The sequence below is a fragment of the Martes martes genome (genome assembly GCF_963455335.1).
Source record: "Martes martes genome assembly, chromosome: 6".
Classification (NCBI taxonomy): domain Eukaryota; kingdom Metazoa; phylum Chordata; class Mammalia; order Carnivora; family Mustelidae; genus Martes; species Martes martes.
The window spans coordinates 126,066,507-126,084,002 of NC_137893.1; the positions used below are offsets into that span (position 1 = coordinate 126,066,507).

General features: G+C 51.2%; 1 protein-coding gene across 2 annotated transcripts in view; it reads right to left on the bottom strand.

Annotated features, from left to right (window-relative positions):
• Positions 1-17,496, bottom strand: part of SLC22A23 (solute carrier family 22 member 23) — a 168,665-nt gene that overhangs the window by 26,611 nt on the left and 124,558 nt on the right. The window lies entirely within an intron of this gene.

Genomic DNA, 17,496 nt, shown 5'->3' on the forward strand with positions numbered 1-17,496 from the left:
GTTAGCACTACAGCTAACCCTGGCAGCCCTGCAGGATCTGGAGAGCCTCTAATTAAAGTATTCCAGAAGCCCCACTGTAAATGTTCCGTCTGCTCATGCAGGATCCCACACACAACTATGAAACCGAGCTCATTTTCTGTGTTGTACTTTCTCTAAGCGGTTTGATCAAGTTACTGAGCACTGAGCGGTGTTGGGTTCCGCTGCTCCCCTGACTGCAGATTTTAGGTCCTATTTGGGCGGAGCCTTCCTGGCAGCGGCCGTTTGGAGCAGCTGTACTGCTGTGTGCTCATCCCACCGCTGGGCGATAGAAGGACACTCCGGGGTGGATTGGAGGTGTTTCTATAAACAACACTGGGGAGGCTGGATAGAGAGCCCCAGGCCAGCCCAGAAGCATCCCCAATTTCCAGATGCCCCGTAGGACAGCCCCCACCGTGGCAGGCCCTTGACTACTGGGCCCAGGGAGGCTCCGCAGGGCTGTGGCCTCAGTACTGGACCCGAGAGCCGCCTGGACTTCGGGGTGCCCTTTTGACAGGGTACCCCATTGCCAACACCAGCACAGAGCTGTTGCCTTCCTCAGCCAGGCACTGTCACAGGTGGTCCAATACACTTAGCCACTTGTGGAGAATCTTTTTAAAAGGCATCTCAGAAAACCAGCTCGTATAGTCCTCTGATAGCACAAGATGTTTTGCAGGTGGTCTCTGAAGTGTAAAATATGGTCTACAGCAGGAGAAAGTTTGGGTCCTTTTAAAAGTAATTTACCATAATTTACATCAAATGTTTATGGACCAAACTCCATAGCAGGCAGCGGAATTTGAAAGTCAAGACCATAATGGAGTGTGATGCACGAAGAACAGAGCCCAGAGCTGGGGAGGCAGAAGCTAGGAGAAGTACAGCTCACCTCCACCCCTGGGGGGCCAGGATCCCCAGGTGCCCAGCGCTGCTGGCACAGAGCAAGTAAACAAGCAAGGAACGTCATCCCCCAGCAAGCTGAGGTCCTCTTCCTCTGTTTACCTGAAGCTTTGCCGACAGGGTGGTGCTAGGTGGGGACAACTGTCGTGACATGCTCTGTGAACAGTTCTGAGCCCTCGAATGGGAGATGAGTGGCAGTTCCAGGGAACAACAAAGCGATGTCTAGTTGATGTCATTTTGTCTTCAAGGGAAAGCCCTGCACTTTGCAGAAAAAGCCAATGTTTGGCCACCGAAATCCCATCAGTCTAGGCGTTAAATCCTTCCAGGACCCACACAGCCCTGGTCCTTCAGGAGAAGACGCTCCTCCTCCCACGTTTCAGAGCCACAGATGGAGACCAGGGTACAGTGTGGTGTGGGGGCACATGGGCTCGCGGCTCTCAGAGACGTTGCCCTACTCATGATGGCCCTGTCACCCTCTATCACTCATTTCTGTCACCCCCAGATCGTGCCTCAAGACACCAGACTTCGGATAACTAAAAATCGATAAGGAAAAATAAACAACCCTTATGAGAAATGACAACGAGCAAGTCTCTTCCTAGAGGATCTTTGAGAACTGCAAAGCTTGTAGAAGAGGTTCAAGGACAGCACCATTTGCAAAGGCACATCATGATCTTCAGATTTAAGAAGTGGGTGCCGGCCTCTTCTGGAGCTCAGACATTCTGTCCCCAAATTATTTTTATCCAATATGCGTTGAGGCGTCCCACATGGCCACATCGCTGGCCTCAAGCTAAGAGTCCTCCAGCGTCGGAGGGAACCTCTATACATAAATAGGCAGACAACTAAAGGAAGAAACCACACGTGATTTACAAGTGATCCAGAGAGAAGTCTGTGCAGTACGGGACACACTGGGGCCAAGAACTAGAGCGGGCCGTTGTAAGAAGGGGTGCTGGGGAGACTTTGTAGGGTGGCGGTATGCCTGGGCTTCTCCGGAGACGAGCAGGTGCACACTGTGGGGCGTGTTTGGGGATAGGACCCCAAGAAGAGGCACAGGGCCATGAGGCAGCATGTGTCTGGGGGGCTGCACGCGGGCAGAATGGTGATGCTGCGTGTGAGCTAAGAGAGGAGAAGAGGGAGAGAGGCAGGGCCCAGGCATTGGAGGCCCCCGAGCTCCAGGGAGTCTAATGAGCTGCGGCCACCCGACCAGAAGGAACTGCACTGACGACAGGGTGCTCTCCCAGTAGACTTGGACACAAGAATAAGGGCCGATTTCCATTAGCCACCCAGCCCCTCTTCCAGTGGCCAAGAGCATCGCGAACTGCCTTTCCCAGAACTGGATTTACAACCACTAGGCCCTCTTGGGCACGTTTCCCACGTACTGAATACTTTCCAGCTTGTGACGGGTCGTGATATTACCCCATTTTACAGATGAGAACAATCAGGCACAGAAAGTTCAAGTACATTGTTTAGATGCCACAGCTGTTAATTAGCAGAGCTTAACTGCACGCAGGCAGTCGGACTCATAGAGTCCACATCCCTAACCTGGGGGGTGTGGCTAAGGAAATTCACGCACGCAGCCCAGAGGGTGCACAGGTGACAGCAGCTTGGGACACACGGTTCTAGCGCTGCCCCCTCAGGGGTTCCAGAATGGCCCGAGCCCAGAGGGTGCCTGTAGGGAAGGATGAAGTTTTATGATGCCCTCCACTTACTTACTTTTACGACAAAGCCATAAAGCACTCGCTGGACTACCGGCCTCGGAGAAAACCCAGCGATGGCTTTCTGATTCGGATAATGTGCAGAGTGGCCATATTACGGAAGCTTAACGATCTCTCTTCTGACAAGTACGTAACGGCGTAGCACCATGCAAATTAAAAAGCCGACCAACAGCCCAGGACCTAGGATTATAGCTGAACCTTAGAGAAATTGATCATTTTCAACAAAAAGAAAAGAGCATGGTAGGCAGCCAGTGGCCGGGTCTGCAGCTGGTAAGAAAGTGACCTTGGGGGTGACTTCTGCAACCAGGACAGGTAACCAGGCACGAAGGTCACAGAGGCTTCTCTGGGAGGTAGTTTTGCAGTGGCCTGTGGCTGTGGCTTTGGGAAGAGGAAGTGGCCATGGGGCCAGTGGCTCGCCTCAGCCCGCAGGAGCTGAGCAGGAATTTCGAAAGCTAGAAGGATTCAATTCTTTCAAGCTCGTTATGTGGCAGTGGTATTATTATCCCTCTTGTGCAGGTGGGGAAGCTGAGGCAAAGGAAGCACAAGTACCTGGCCCAGAGGACACAGCTCTCGAGTGGCAGAGCTGGATTTGAACCCATGACTAGAGAGATGTTGAGGCTGGGATTGCTCCAAGCCAGGTGGTTCCGTGAGCCCCAGGGCTTCTGCCAGAAGGATGTGGGCCAAACCGCACTCCAGCTGCTCTGGTCCTAAACCCCACCCAGGAAGCGAGTGAGGGCGGAGGAGGGGCCCTGCCAGGCAGATGCCTCCTCTCTCCTCTGCTGAGCATCACAGGTGCACGGGCCTCTCGCCCTGAGGCAGACGACGGATTGTGCTGAGGCTGTCTCCAAATCGAGTTCAGGATGGTTAGAAGGTCCACGATCCCGTAGTCATGATTCCAGAGTCCCAGTGGTTCCGAAATCCAAAAACCTCACTGTTTCACTCACTTGGCAAAGACACGGGCCCGGGCCTGACCTCTCCAGAGGCAGAACCACCCTGAACGGATGTCAGCATTCTGAGTCTTCAGGCACCGCTCCCCCTTGGCTGCGGGAGCTTCGAGTATCTGAGGCCGGCTAGCTGAAGCCGTGACGGGGTGTGGACACCTCAGAACCTGGGACAGGCGATGGTGGAGCTGTGCGTGGACAACCGGCACTTGCCCAGTGCCTGCCAGGGGTGGGCCGTGCTCACCCCACGGTCTCCCGCCACAGTCAGAGGCGAGCCACCCTCTGCGCTGAGCGACAGCTGGGGATGGCGGATCAAAGCCTTTGGCTATGAAGTTAAATTTTCATTAAGAAAATCATAGATTGGGGTGTGTGGGTGGCTCAGTGGGTTAAGCCTCTGCCTTTGGCTCAGGTCATGATCTCGGGGTCCTGGGATTGAGCCCCATGTTGGGCTCCTTGCTCAGCGGGGAGCCTGCTTCCTCCTCCCTCTCAGCCTGCCTCTCTGCCTACTTGTGATCTCTGTCAAATAAATAAATAAATAAAAATCTTAAAAAAAAAAATCATAGATAAACCCATTGACTACTTAAAAACTAAAACAGGGTGCCTGGCTGGCTCAGTCCGTTGAGTGTCTGACTCTTGGATTCGGCTCAGCCAGTGATCTCACAGTCGTGGGATCGTGCCCCGCATCAGGCTCTGTGCTCAGCGTGGAGTCTGCTTCAGATCCTTTCTCCCTCTCCCTCTGTCCCTCCCTGCTCTCTGTTTCTCTCTCAATAAATAAAATCTTAAAAAAAATATTGCAGCCCTCCTGGACCCATTGCCCCAATCCTGGTGCCCTTACATGGCCCTCATCCTCCCCTCTAGGGGCCAACACCTGCCTGGTGGGGTTGAGTCCTTCCAATCACACTCTGGGCACTTGTACACGTACATATTTCCGTGCTTCTCTGCTATATTGCACTGTCCCCCACTTTCAGTGAGAAATGTTGGTTTCACCCTCAAAAGTTGCCTTTGGGGGCGCCTGATTGGCTCAGTGGGCTCAAGCCTCTGCCTTCGGCTCAGGTCATGGTCCCAGGGTCCTGGGATCGAGCCCCGCATCGGGCTCTCTGCTCAGCGGGGAGCCTACTTCCCCCTCTCTCTGCCTGCCTCTCTGCCTACTTGTGATCTCTGTCAAGTAAATAAATAAAAATAAAGATCTTAAAAAAAAAAATTGCCTTCGACTGGCACACGTTTGCCCACCGGTGGTCAGGAGACCATCACCCACAAGCGTGCGTGCAGTGGTTTCTATGTTGAGGTCCTGGATCAAACCCACCCTAACTTCCTCCTTGTGAGCTGGGGTCGCCTGACACAAGGCCGATCAACAACCTGAGCAATGGCACTTTCCAGCGTGTACATGCGACATCATAACGCCACCAATCTACCGGTCACTTATCCTGCGGCCTTCATTATTCCACCAAAAGCCAAGGCCCAGCCATCACGTGAAAAGGGCCTCTGACTCGGTCACATGGAGCTTTTGGAGGCCATCCCCCCTGAAGGCAGACTGGGGTTCCCACTCAGACACCCGTGCTCTGGGTCTGAAAGCCCAGGGCAAACAGGAATGGGGAGAGGCCATTCGGAGAGGAGGGGGCCCATGGGTTTGGGGAAGACAGGACGGCTGCCAGCGTGGGGAAGCACAGACGGTCCAGTCTCCACCCGGTGCTACAGCTCCCGCACCCTGAAGGCTCACACTGCGGGAATGCGCCTGATGCCGTCATGCAAACCCTCTAATCACCCACCAAGAAAAGGCCAGGTTGTAAAAATGAACTTCAGAGTCAGAGCGAGGCCTCCGACTCAACCCAGCCCCTCAGGGCAAAGCACAGGGGCTGAGCCCCTCCCATGCCTCGGGGTGCGTGTGGGGGGATGGTAACGGCGACAGGGGCAGACCTGGACCTTGGGCTTTAGACCTCTAGACCAGTATGATTTTCTCCACGTCACACTCCTTTATAGCACTGCTTAAAAAGCAGCAAAGTCTATTTTAGAAAGATGCCCACCAACTGCTACACCAAAGTGCTGACTCTTGACGAGTTATGTGGAAAATTTATTTACATGGAACCATGTTCCCAGTGGTATCACGTAAATGCTGTTACTATGTCAAGGCTGATAAATTTTCCATGTTCTCCTAATTGCTACCACTAGATGGTTGTTCTTCAAAGCTGTTTGTCTGCGTGCCATTCAGACAAGAAGAACCCTATCTGCTTCTCCTCTTGGCACACTCCCTGATTGGCCACATGCTTTTCAGACCACTACTCTATGATTTAATAGTAATGTGTTGTTTCTGATACACTTTCCTGTCTTTGGCTTCCTTCCTGCTTTTTCTGTAATTTGGCTAAGTCTTAAGCCCATCTGATTTCCATTCATGGATCTGCTTCACACCTAGAGTCACTGGGTAGAATTAGTAATCAAAACTCAATACTGTGATCCTGTCCTAATACTAGGCAGTCACTGTTTTTTTCCTTGACATTTAAAGATAAAACCAAGTATTCCTTCTACCCAATTGGAGAACCGGTCACAGGCCAGGATACTATCTAGGCTGTCTTCTTGCTAATTCATTTAGCACCTGCTCAGATAAGACACCAACTTGGCAATTCTCTGCACTAAAAAAAGCATGTCTATAATTTTTAAATTACTGTCTAGAATATTTATTCATAAAGAAAAAAACAGAAAGGAAGAGTAACAGTTTATACTCTATTTATTTTATCCTCAAGTTGTTTGTTTTTCTAAAGTATTAAATTTAGAGTGATACATGTGTGGACATTCACGCTGTCAATGTCCATCACTCATGGGATCAGTGTGTACACGGCGTGATCAACCTGCCAGCAGGAAAAACATGTCAATTAATAGATGCCTTACAGGGTAAGAGCTTCCCTCCAGCAGGTCATCCAGTGTCGACGGAAGGACACAGGTGAGGCTGGGAGAGTTGAGTCATGGCAGGTTTTTAGAAGCAAAGTTTCCCTGAGTGTATGTGAAAAGCATCTCAGACCGTACTAAGATCATCACCTGATTTAAAGAGGCGATTCTAGCTGTTAGTACTTCAAGGTGAGTACTAATTACGAAGTATCACAGTGCTATGAAATTCTGAAAAGAGTCTCAAAATTTAAAAAATGAAATCAAAGTCTAGAATTGAATGAAATACAAGTTGGGAGAACATTATGTTTCTGGTCCAAAGCTCTTAGAAAAATATAGGCTTGGTTCCCGCAGATAAGCTTTCACTTGGATTCTTTTTTTTTTTTTTTTTTAACTTTAGTTCTGTCTGGTGTGTGTGTGTGTATCTATATCTATATCTATATAAAGGTAAGTCGGCTCAGTTCAGGAGATAGCAAGTGTATACGAATTAGATCTTTCTAAAAAATTCAAATTCATGATTTGAGTTAAACTTAGTAATTCAGGGAGGCAGGATGAATATCATAAAATTAAATAAAAATGACTTTTAGGATGGTTAAACCCCAAAGTTTTCCTGATGTCTTCAAAATCTTTATAGAATATAAAATTCCTTCATAATGAAATGGGCATCCCACTTATTTGTCACATAAACTCAGAACTTTTTGTCTCTGATATTTTCCAAAATGGTACACACCTAACTGCCACAATTCTTCCTTACAGAAAAATGATAAAGGGACTACATCAGGAGCCCCAGGTTTATACACCAGATTTGTGACCTTGGGCAGACCACTTAACCCTCTGGGCCTCAGTTTCCCCACATCTGTAGAAAAGGGCAGGGGTGTGGAAGGACACCAATGCCTTACTTGGCACCAACATTCTCTATGTATATTTATTTCACGAGGCTAATCGTGACTGTTGCCTTCTTCTGAGAGGTATAAAAGATGCCGATCATAGCCACACACCGTACAAATATTTTAAGGCTGCCTTAGGTTTTCGGCCCGTGGAATGAAGTCAGTGCTGAGAATGTCTTTAGAGCTGGTCTTTTAAATAAGCAACCCAGAATATTTTACAATTGTGATAAATTTAAAATGTTCCTCCGTTCACATTCAAAACACGAATGCTTGGAATTCACCTGAAAATGTTCTGTAGCCTTGAGAGTACCTGGGTTAATCTTCTCCACGTTCTCTCTCTTTATATCCTCTTTTCCCTGATCCCTTTTACTAATTTATCCAGGTAAGCAATTATCAGGCTGCAGAAAATATAAGGCTCCCAGGGCATTAAAAAAATCACGCTGCAGGGGAATGAATCTGGCAGGCGTTTTTGCAACGGGTAAAAAAAAAACACGTGATGCTGAGGAACGATTGGAGGAGAGAAGTCGGCAGCAGGCAGGCAGGCTCGAGGCTGTCACTGCCTCTAACTGGAGTTTTATGGGCACCTCTGTCTTAGCAGTGGTCCAGGGAGTCCGGTCCACCTTCTCCCAGGTTGGCCTCTCCTGACCTGCTGGCTCCCATCTTGATGATAAAGGAGCCCACAGAGACCACAAATTCCTTGACTTGTCATCAGCGTGGCCCCTGCTGGTTCCACCCTGACCTCGGACCCGGCTCTGGAAAGCAGCTTCTTGCCATTGCCATGAGCACGCTCACCCCTCCCAAGCTCCGCAGAAACGGTGTGGACGGAGTCAGGTCAGGGCGATCTGTCCGGGATCCCCGCTTCTTATGGCGCCAGACATGCGCTCTTGCCAGAGCTCCCCGCTGATGGGGCTGGGCTCCCCTGCCTCACTCTTGTTTCCATCCACGTGGACTCCTGCCAGCGGCCAGCGGGGTAACCACTTAGCAGCTATCCCTGGACACCAGTCACCGGAGCGCCACCTACCCTCTTTCTCCGGGCTGCCAGCAGTCTGTCCCCACCGCTCCCACGGCGCACGCGCTGGCACACATCGGGCCCCTGAGCGCTGCCTGGATTCGAGACTCCAGGGTCCTCCAGGGTCCTCCAGCTTCCACAGCGTAGCGAGATGGAATGTGGGAGCACATCCTGTGTGCGCGCAGTGAGGACGAAGGAGCTGGTAACTCTGGCCTTCAGAGCAGAGGACGTGGAACTGAAGAGCCATGTTCCCACGTTCACAGATCGTCTTCCGCGCGGACTTGGAAGCAGTTTCGTTGGCCACAGGGGTTCCTATTATTTTACATAATCTCTGCAGACCCAGAAGTTAAAAATGGGGCAGCCTCTTGCCTGAGGGCTCCCTAAAATGCCATGCCATTAGCAAATCCCCAAACAGCAAGTCAGAGAACATTCTGATCTCACTTTTATTGCTCACCCCATTGTGAGGATTGAAATGTGGGCTACCATTTTTATTGATGCATTGGCCTTGGTCACGATGAATCTAATCTTCCCCCATCTAGATAATTTGTGGACAAAGAGGATTTGAGCAAACTTATTTTTCGGCTTTCAAATTCCCAGAAGTGTCCTCACATTAACTATCTGATAACCTATAAAAATAATTATTGCAGAATTTCAAGTTCCCAGAAACTATATGGTTTTTATGATTCACCTCTTCTACTCTCCTTTGAGGGAAAGATTTTCTGGTGTGACTTCCCTGTTGGTATAACTGAATTCAGTTTTCCTCCTGCTGTACTGGGAACCCGGCAGCCTTCCTTTTCCAGTAATAGAGTTTGCAGCATGTGGTACTTTTGATTGGCTTCTGAAATAAAATGGCTTTTGATGGAAGAAGGTATTGTGTCCTTCAAGTGTGTGTGGGCAAGAAAAAAGACTGAGAATCGCTAGGATGAATACACATATATATATGTACGTGTGCACACACACACACACACACACACACACACATATATATAATTTTAAGGGGTCTTTTAAAATCATTTCCACAATGACAAGAAGCAAAATTAATGCTTCCATTTAACACAGTTTTTTGAAGTCCCCGTTAGGGAAGGTACTGATCGCCCAATGATTTTAAGAAACGTTTTCGTACATGTTAGGAAAATGCTAAATAACAAGAGGAACTAGAAGACAAGACCCCCCTTGGTGAGAAGCACCCTCTGTGCCCCACGCATGGTGGGCCAAGGCTCTCCCCATCTCCCTGGCATGCTGGGTCCTGCCCTGGGGGTCCAGCGGCACCACTAGCACCATGACTGAGAGGCCACTGGTCCTCATTCTGGCTCTGGGTTTTGCCTGGTGGCTTTCACGCCTCGGCTCCACGTACCAGTTCTAGGACCGCAAAGCAAGTTGCTGAATAGCTCTGTGCCCGAATTTCTCCATCTGTACTAGAGGCCTTCCTAGCACCTCCTCCAGAGGCTCACCGGGAAGACCCAAGGGGCCAAATTATTGAAAGTGCTTGGTGGTGCCTGGCTCGGAGCAAACCCTCCAAAAATGTTAAAAATGAGTATGATTCTGGCCAAAATATTTCTGATGATATTTGAAAAGAGCCAGTGACATTTAGGGCCATTTACATTTTTATGCTGGATATTTATCTAACCCGAGGCCATTTAAATGTTTCACAATGGTCCTTTTCTTGACATTTTTTTAAAAAATTAAAATCCCTTTTAGCACATACCTTTATCCTAAGAGTTTTGTTTTCCTCCTCTACCCTGTGAGTTCCTTATGACAGCGTGTTCTCCTTTCCTCTGTTTCAAGGTTTACCTTTCAGTCGGGGAACGGATACTCTTATTCTCGGTGCTCTGCCGTGCGGCTTGATCTTTCTCTAATTTCCTCCTTATTTCCCATATGGTTTATTATCTCCTTCTTACGCCTTCCCAGATGCTTTTGATGATCACGCTGATTGCCAGCAGCACTTTTCCTCTCATCAGGATGAAACTCCAGCTGAACAAAGCGCGGTTAATAATTCACCATCTTCACACATTTCCAGCCTGTCTGTTCTTTCTCGAAGCAGCTGGGGCAAAATACACGTTTGGTGAGTCCTGGCTGAGAATCCTCCCTAACTGGGTGCGCGGCTAAGGGAGCTGGAGGAGAGCAAAGGAAAGCTGTACTGGTCACGCCAACGGCAAAAACTCAGGGAGGATGCCCCCCGCTGAGCCTCCTCTGAGGACAGGACAGTGAGGGGGGAGAAACCTGTCCTTCCCATTACCCCTCAGCACAGGCTGTAACTCGAGACTCCAAAACATATACGCGTCTGGGTTTACGTTCTCATAGTGCGGATAAAATTGATAGATCCGGGACCCAGGTGTTTTTTTTTTTTTCCTTCTTTCATCTGTTCTGGGAATACCTATGACTTCTGCTGTCGGAGATGATAAGACAAATTTGTTCTTTGCAGTGGAATTGGACTGGACAGCCAGGCCTTGCACGATATCTCCCTCGTCCTCAAGGATGGGATCTGTTTCCTCTCCCTGCAGAACCGAGAAACCTCTTCCCTCAAGAAGTGTGGCCGCTCCATAGCTGACTCAGATCTTCTTCATGCTTCGACACCATCTTTATTTTGGGGGTGTACTGGGTCCCTAAGTCCATATGCAAGACATCTGGCCTTTATTCTGTGACGGACCAATCCTGCTTCTCGAATGTGAGCACTCCTCAGCATCCCCTGGAGGGATTCTTAAGCGGCAGACCTGTGCCCCAGCCCAGACATGTGGACCCAGGCAGTAGGCCTTGGGTGGAGTCTGAGAATTTGTGTTTCTAGCACGTTCCCAGGTGGTAATGAGGCTGCTGGTCCAGGGACCACACAAGAAGAACCACTGATGTTTGACAGCCAGCTTTTAGTGACTTTCTCACACTTTTGAGTGTTCTGGTGATGCGCTTGGATGCCCTGGTTTCCCCAGCTAAAGCCAGGAGTAGACCCACTGACCAATTCCAAGGGTGAATGGTTACTGGAGGGTGACACGCAGAAGCTTGCTGCGGATCCCAGGAAAAGTGTCCCTAAAACGTTGAGACACGTTCAAACCAGGGTACGTCCCGGGACCTCTGCCACAGAGGAGGCCCAGGCTGTGAACATAGTGATGTTTCTCCTCCTGGCTGAGGGGTCCACTGTGTTCACGACGACACCCCCACACCCAGCAAACACCATCTGCGCAAGGGTGGGTGTTCTCACGTGGCAATAGGAGCCCTCCCTGGGGACCTTACTGAGTCGGCACCACCACGGCCCCCCGGCACATGCCGGGTCCAAAGCTGATGCGCACATGCTTGTTTTCGTGAATAATCGTGTGGACTCGGCATTAGCTTATGTTTAACGGTGAGGTGGGGTCACATATCAACATTCCGGAAGAGCGACACAGACATCTTCATCTCTCGCAATCCCTACGTCGTGCTGTCCCCCGCCAACACTTCAGGCGGACACCCCACCCCATGGTGCCTTCTCACTCTGGCTCGGTCTCCCGTAGTCAGATTCACCCAGAAAACCTGAGGCCACCTGCCCTGTGTGTCATCTTCCCGATCTTCCACGCTGTGGTTTCCTAAGACGTTCTCACCTGACGCAGACCTGGACCCCCAGACGCACTGCCCCAGGCTGTGCCCTGCCCCAGGGCTCCTGGTGGAGGAGGACACTCTGTCCCCGAGCTGTGCGTCCTGGGGCAGGCTGCCACTAGCTGGCAAGGACAGTTTTGTACACTTTGTGCAATTAGAAAGCAGCAGCCCTCCCAACCACCCCCTCCTCCACTCTGGGCTCACCCGCCACTCGGCACATGGAAGCAGAGGTTCTGTCAGGCTCTCCCTTCACCTGGTTTTGAACACCCAATCTGTGCTTCCCCCTCCCCCACCAGCCTCATTTGTTTTCTGTGACCCTGGAAGAATTCCCCATTTATTCTGGAGAAAGGATAGGTCTGTCTGGGTTCCTTCTGGATGACCCTGATGCTCTGCTGCCCTTCCTCAAGCGATCATGCATGTCCAAGTGGAATGACGAAGCAGGCACTTCTCTTAGGCTCTGGTGTCCTGAGAGACAAAGACAGTGGGGATCTTAGCCTCGGGCACTGGCAGCAACCATGGAGTCACCCACGACCTCTGCCAGGATTCTCATTCACGTGAGAAATCACAGTAGTCTCTCTCCTTCTGTTCTGGGTTCCTAACAATGTGCCTAGATTTGATTCTGTGAAGTATCTCACATCCCAGCGAGCACACCCTTTCGTTTTCTTGGGCCGCTCAGCTTCCGAAACTCTCCCTTCACCGAAGCCCTTGCAGGACAGCAGCTGGTTCCTGGACCCGGAGTGAGCAGCACCCTCAGGCAGCGTGGGCAAGGATGCTCCTCTTTGATCGAGGCCCACCTGCGGGGGCACAGATCACTGGCATACCACATCCTCCCGGGGATCCACCTGTACTCATCACAGCCCCTGCCAAACCCCACCCAGTCCCTGGGCACATCACACCTCTGCTGACTGGTTTCTCCAGCACCAGTCTCCCTTCCTTCCAGAACATTCTGTAACCCTGAAGCTGTTGTAGGGCTGTGCATTAATCACGCCTTTTTATTTCCTGTATTTTCTGGTGTTTCTGGGAGGGAAGATGGCCCCTCACCCCAGATTAGCCAATTCTTAGCGACAGCCAACAATTCACCTGTGAGCATACCTTTCAAGTACGAACCAACCGATTAGAGCCCCAACCCCACCGCCTCCTCCATGGGCTCTCACACTCCAGCCACTGCCCACCCATTCTAGCCACCCCAGAGCCGGGTGCCAAACAACCAGGGACAGGCCCTGAGTCACAGAGCCCACAGAAATCATGCTAGCCAAGCCAGAGCCTGCTTACCCTGTCCCACCCCTTTCTTCTGACCAGAATAGCAGGGAAGGCTCCTGCCCTCATTCCTCTCCCTCCTGCTCCTTCTGCCTCCTGACCAGCTGGTGCTTCCCTGGGGGGCTCCTGGGACGCGGTGTGCCCCCAGCTCTTGGGAACTGTCTTCTTGGTGGTCGGCATGTCCTGACCCACTGGCCTCCGCCAGCCACCGCCCTGGGGAGTATTAAATCCACACTTCCAAATGGGCTGGGTTTCACTCAGGGCTCCCAGCCCCCTGCAGGGACTCCTCCAATGCCCTCAGGACTCAAGATCAGAACTTTCCTCTCTCCAGCTCTCACCTCATTTACCCTCTGACTCTCCTCTCAGGACAGGACTTGAGGATCCAGTTTCTGGTGGGGTCTCTGTCCCACAGAGAGCCCTGTACCCGCCCCCACAGCAAACAGCCCGGGGCCATGGGTCTCCTGCCCTCATGGGCCAAAGCAGACCCACCAGCACTTCTCACTGGGGCCGCTCCTGAACACACCTGGGCCTCAGGCCTCTCCAGGTGATCACCCCGTCTACTGCGGGGCGGGGGGGCAGGGGAAACACCTTGGTCCCACTCTCGGCCACCCTCCCACCAGCCCCAGAGGCAGATAGCCAGACCTTGTCAGAGCACATTCCTTCCCTGTTTAAACCTCCATGTGTCTGCGTGGCCTTTAGAACAAACCAATCATGAGACGCCTGGGTGGGTCAGTTGGTTAAGCATCTGCCTTTGGCTTAGGTCATGATCACAGAGTCCTGGGATCGAGTCCCATGTCAGGGTCCCTGCTCAGTGGGGAGCTTGCTTCTCCCTCTGCCTGCTGCTCCCCCTGCTTGTATTCTCTCTCTGAAAAATAAATAAAATCTTAAGAAAAAAAAAAAAAAAAAGGACCCATCGTGCTGAAGGCTGCACGTGGTCTGACCCCGCTGTGTGTCTGAGCTTGTCCTTCACACGCAGCCCCGCTGGTGGGCTTTCTCGTCCGGAAGTCGTGTGGAAGCCAGCTTTGGCTCTGCTCTTCCCATTCGCCTATCTTTCCACCCAGAACGTTGTGTGACTTCCTCTTTCTGATCACGTATTTAGGTGTCAGTCTAATGTCACTCCCTGAGAGACGCCTTTCCCGACCACTGCTTTATGTCATGTCTCCATAATATTACTCGCTCCAGTATGGGTTTATGGCCTCTGGGCTTCCTTCCGCCCCCCCTGTGCCCACCATAATGCAGGTTTCAAAGGAGGAGGGATTTTTGCTCCCATGCATGTGCCGTGTCTGGAATATTTAGTAACTGGGACAGCATTTGGCACGAGGTGGTAGTAACTACCTTAATAAATTATTCGAATCAACTTCTTTTTCAGATTGCTCCATTTCCTAGAGTTCCTGAGAGGCAAATCTCTCAACCGATAGCTTCAGGCCGTCAGAATGGAGTCCCAGGGATTCTGTGAGTTCATCCTTGGGAAGCATTTTCCTCCACGTGAGTCCCAAGTGCCTGGTCCAGTGACTCTCCACAGGAGCTTTTGTTCTTGAGCCTGAGGGTCCAACGAGCTTCGTGGGTTCTGACGTCCGTTTCTCAGCCTTACTGAGCGGCTGGGATCTGGGCCACACCGCCACGGGTGGTGCAGGATTCACGTGTCTTACACGTGGCTCATTTCTGCCCGCCATCCGAGGCGTCAGCCAGCTTTGGAGGTGAGCCCCTGTGGTGGGCAACACTTCCAAATACTGTTGTTCGAGCAGGACAGTTCGGCATCCTGGCTTCATTCCAGGAGCTTGGTTATACGTGCATAAAGGGCCTGGGACCTCAGCTCCAGCCCTTGGGACGGGTCGTAAGATTCAAGCTCCCTGGGCCTCTTTCTGGTCCAGATGCCCTGCCCGCTGCCTCTGTGTCCACTCCAGCTTGAATGTTCTCCTTGGCCTGGGCCCTGGGAGTTCCCCAGCGGCTCGCTGCATCCTGGAAAACTACACAGAGCATGTGGGGGTGAGGAGCTTCCTGCCTACCGTAGCACGTGGCAGGGTGGGTGGCCGGCAAGAAAGAGCTGATGCTTCTTCCGGAGCCTTTCAAGGTGAGAGGCAAAGGTGGGCTGCATCTCTCGGCACTGATTTCTTGGACCTGCCCCCCATTACACCCTGGCTCGTCGCCGTAAAGCAGCTCACATTTACGAGCATTTATTGGAGGTCAGATGTGTACCAAGCACCTTGGAATATAATATAAATACAAAAGGATGATGACAATGATCACAGCTAAGATACCATATTTGGGAAGTGCTGGTCTACCCCGAACTGCGGTGCCAGAGCTGCGACCACATGGCATCAGTGACTTGGAACCTTCATCCATCTGCTGGTCTGCATACGCGTTTTACTTGTCACGGTACCCTGGATGCCCTTTTCACTAGAAAATTTTGTTTTTACACTTGTGAGTTTCAAAGAATTTTTTTTCTTAGGTTTTATAGTATTATTTAAAGGAATGAATGTCTTACCTACGACTAAACTCTGATATGCTTTTTAAATTTAAGTAAAAAATACAGTAAGATCAACAGGAACCCCAGTCCTTTACCACGTAGGTCAGCCCCTCAGACCTAACCCAAAGCCTTCCCTGCCGCTGCTTCCCGTCAGGTGTCCTCCTACCTGGGGCAGGTGGGACAGCACCTGGCAGAGACTCAAAGCCTTGCTCTTATAGGAGTCTGAGCCTCCAGGAGGCTGTGCCCATCCCCTCTCCAGGCCTCCGGCAACCCCCCCCAAGTGGCCAGCAGACAGCCCTGGGGGCCCCTGGGCACTGCAGTGAGAGGAGGTGGGTGGGAGGACGCCAGATCTCACAGAGGATCCTCTAGGACGACAGTGCTCCCTCCCAGGGCCAGGGCCCCCACTGGTCAGAGACAAGAGACAGAAGCTCAGAGAAGGCAGGAGACAGCACTGCATGTGGTCAGAGTGGCCTGGGTTCCAGGGTCAGCTGGATGACCTCAGTTTTGTCATCTGTACAGTGGGGTGAAGCAGTATGAAGACTGGATAACCTACTATTTGTACAGGGCTTGCAATGCGTGCAACATGAACATGGTACCAGCATTTGTTCAATAAATAAGTGCCCTTGAATTCCAAAACAAACGAGGCCCCGGTCTAGGTATAGCAAGGGAAGGACTTGCCTAGAAGATAGAAGGAAGACCTGCCCACTCCATCCTGCTTTGGGAAACGATTTCATTCTTCGCTTCTTAACACCCTGCTGGAGGGAGCAGGAGGTCGTGAAATACGCACGGCTCCTGCGGGAGGGGGGTGATGTCCAGGCCCAGCTGGCAGGCAAGGCTGCAGGGAGTGTGTGGGGGAGGAGCCCAGAAGGGGAGCAGTGCACAGTTTGGGCAGCTGTCCCTGATGAGCGGCTCCCCAGCAGGTGGCCTTTCTTCATCCCTTATTGCTAGCTCCCTGCTGTGGCCACCCAGGTCCTTCTGATGCAGTCAGCACGAGCCGGGCTCTGGAGGAAAATGCACCTGTTCCCTCACTCACTGCGGTTTCTCTGCTGGAGGACCTCCTACACGGTGGGGCTGGGGCCCAGCACCAGGAAGCTAACAGGTAGGGGCTTTCTTCCTGTCCCTGGCACTGTAGAAAAGGAAGCCCAATTAAGGAGCCTTCTCTGATTCAGTGATCACTTACAGCTGGGACATAAACTTCTTGCCAGAAACTGGGTTTCCATTAGTAACCAAGTAAGCGCAACACAGCGACGCATGTATTCTCTACACGATGTACACGACAGGGTCTCATACTCATGTGTGAAGGGAGTGTTGAGGCGGAGAAGGGCAGGGAAAGAAAGAAAAAGAGTAATTTATTAAAAAAAAAAAAGTCCCAACATTCATTTTTTCCCCCCTAAATATCTTTCTATCCAAGAGTGGGGTTTTTCAACCTTGGCTAAGCATCAATCCTCTGGGGAGTTTAAAGAAAAAAACCGAGCTGCCCAGGTCATACTCCCAGCCTAGTGTGTTCAGTTGTTTTTTCCCTGCCGTCAGCCAGCCAAAAGCTTAAGTTACACACAGTTCTCAAAGGCCCAGTGGACTCGTCAGGAGCAGGGGCAGACAACTTCCCGGAACGGACCAGAGGGTAAATATTGGGCTTGGCAGGCCAATGAGACTGTTGTACCCTCCTCAGCTCTGCCATTGTGGTATGGAAACAGCCCGAGATGACACGTATAATCATGTGGCCATGACTGTGCTCCAATGACACTTTTTTTTTTTTTTTTAACCAAAACAGATGGCGACCAGATTTGGTCCACAGACTCTGGTCTCTGCCCATCCCTAATCTAGAGGAGATAAGGGGGCTTTCCTAAATCACTCCTTGAATGTCTCCGCAGTTCCCCCT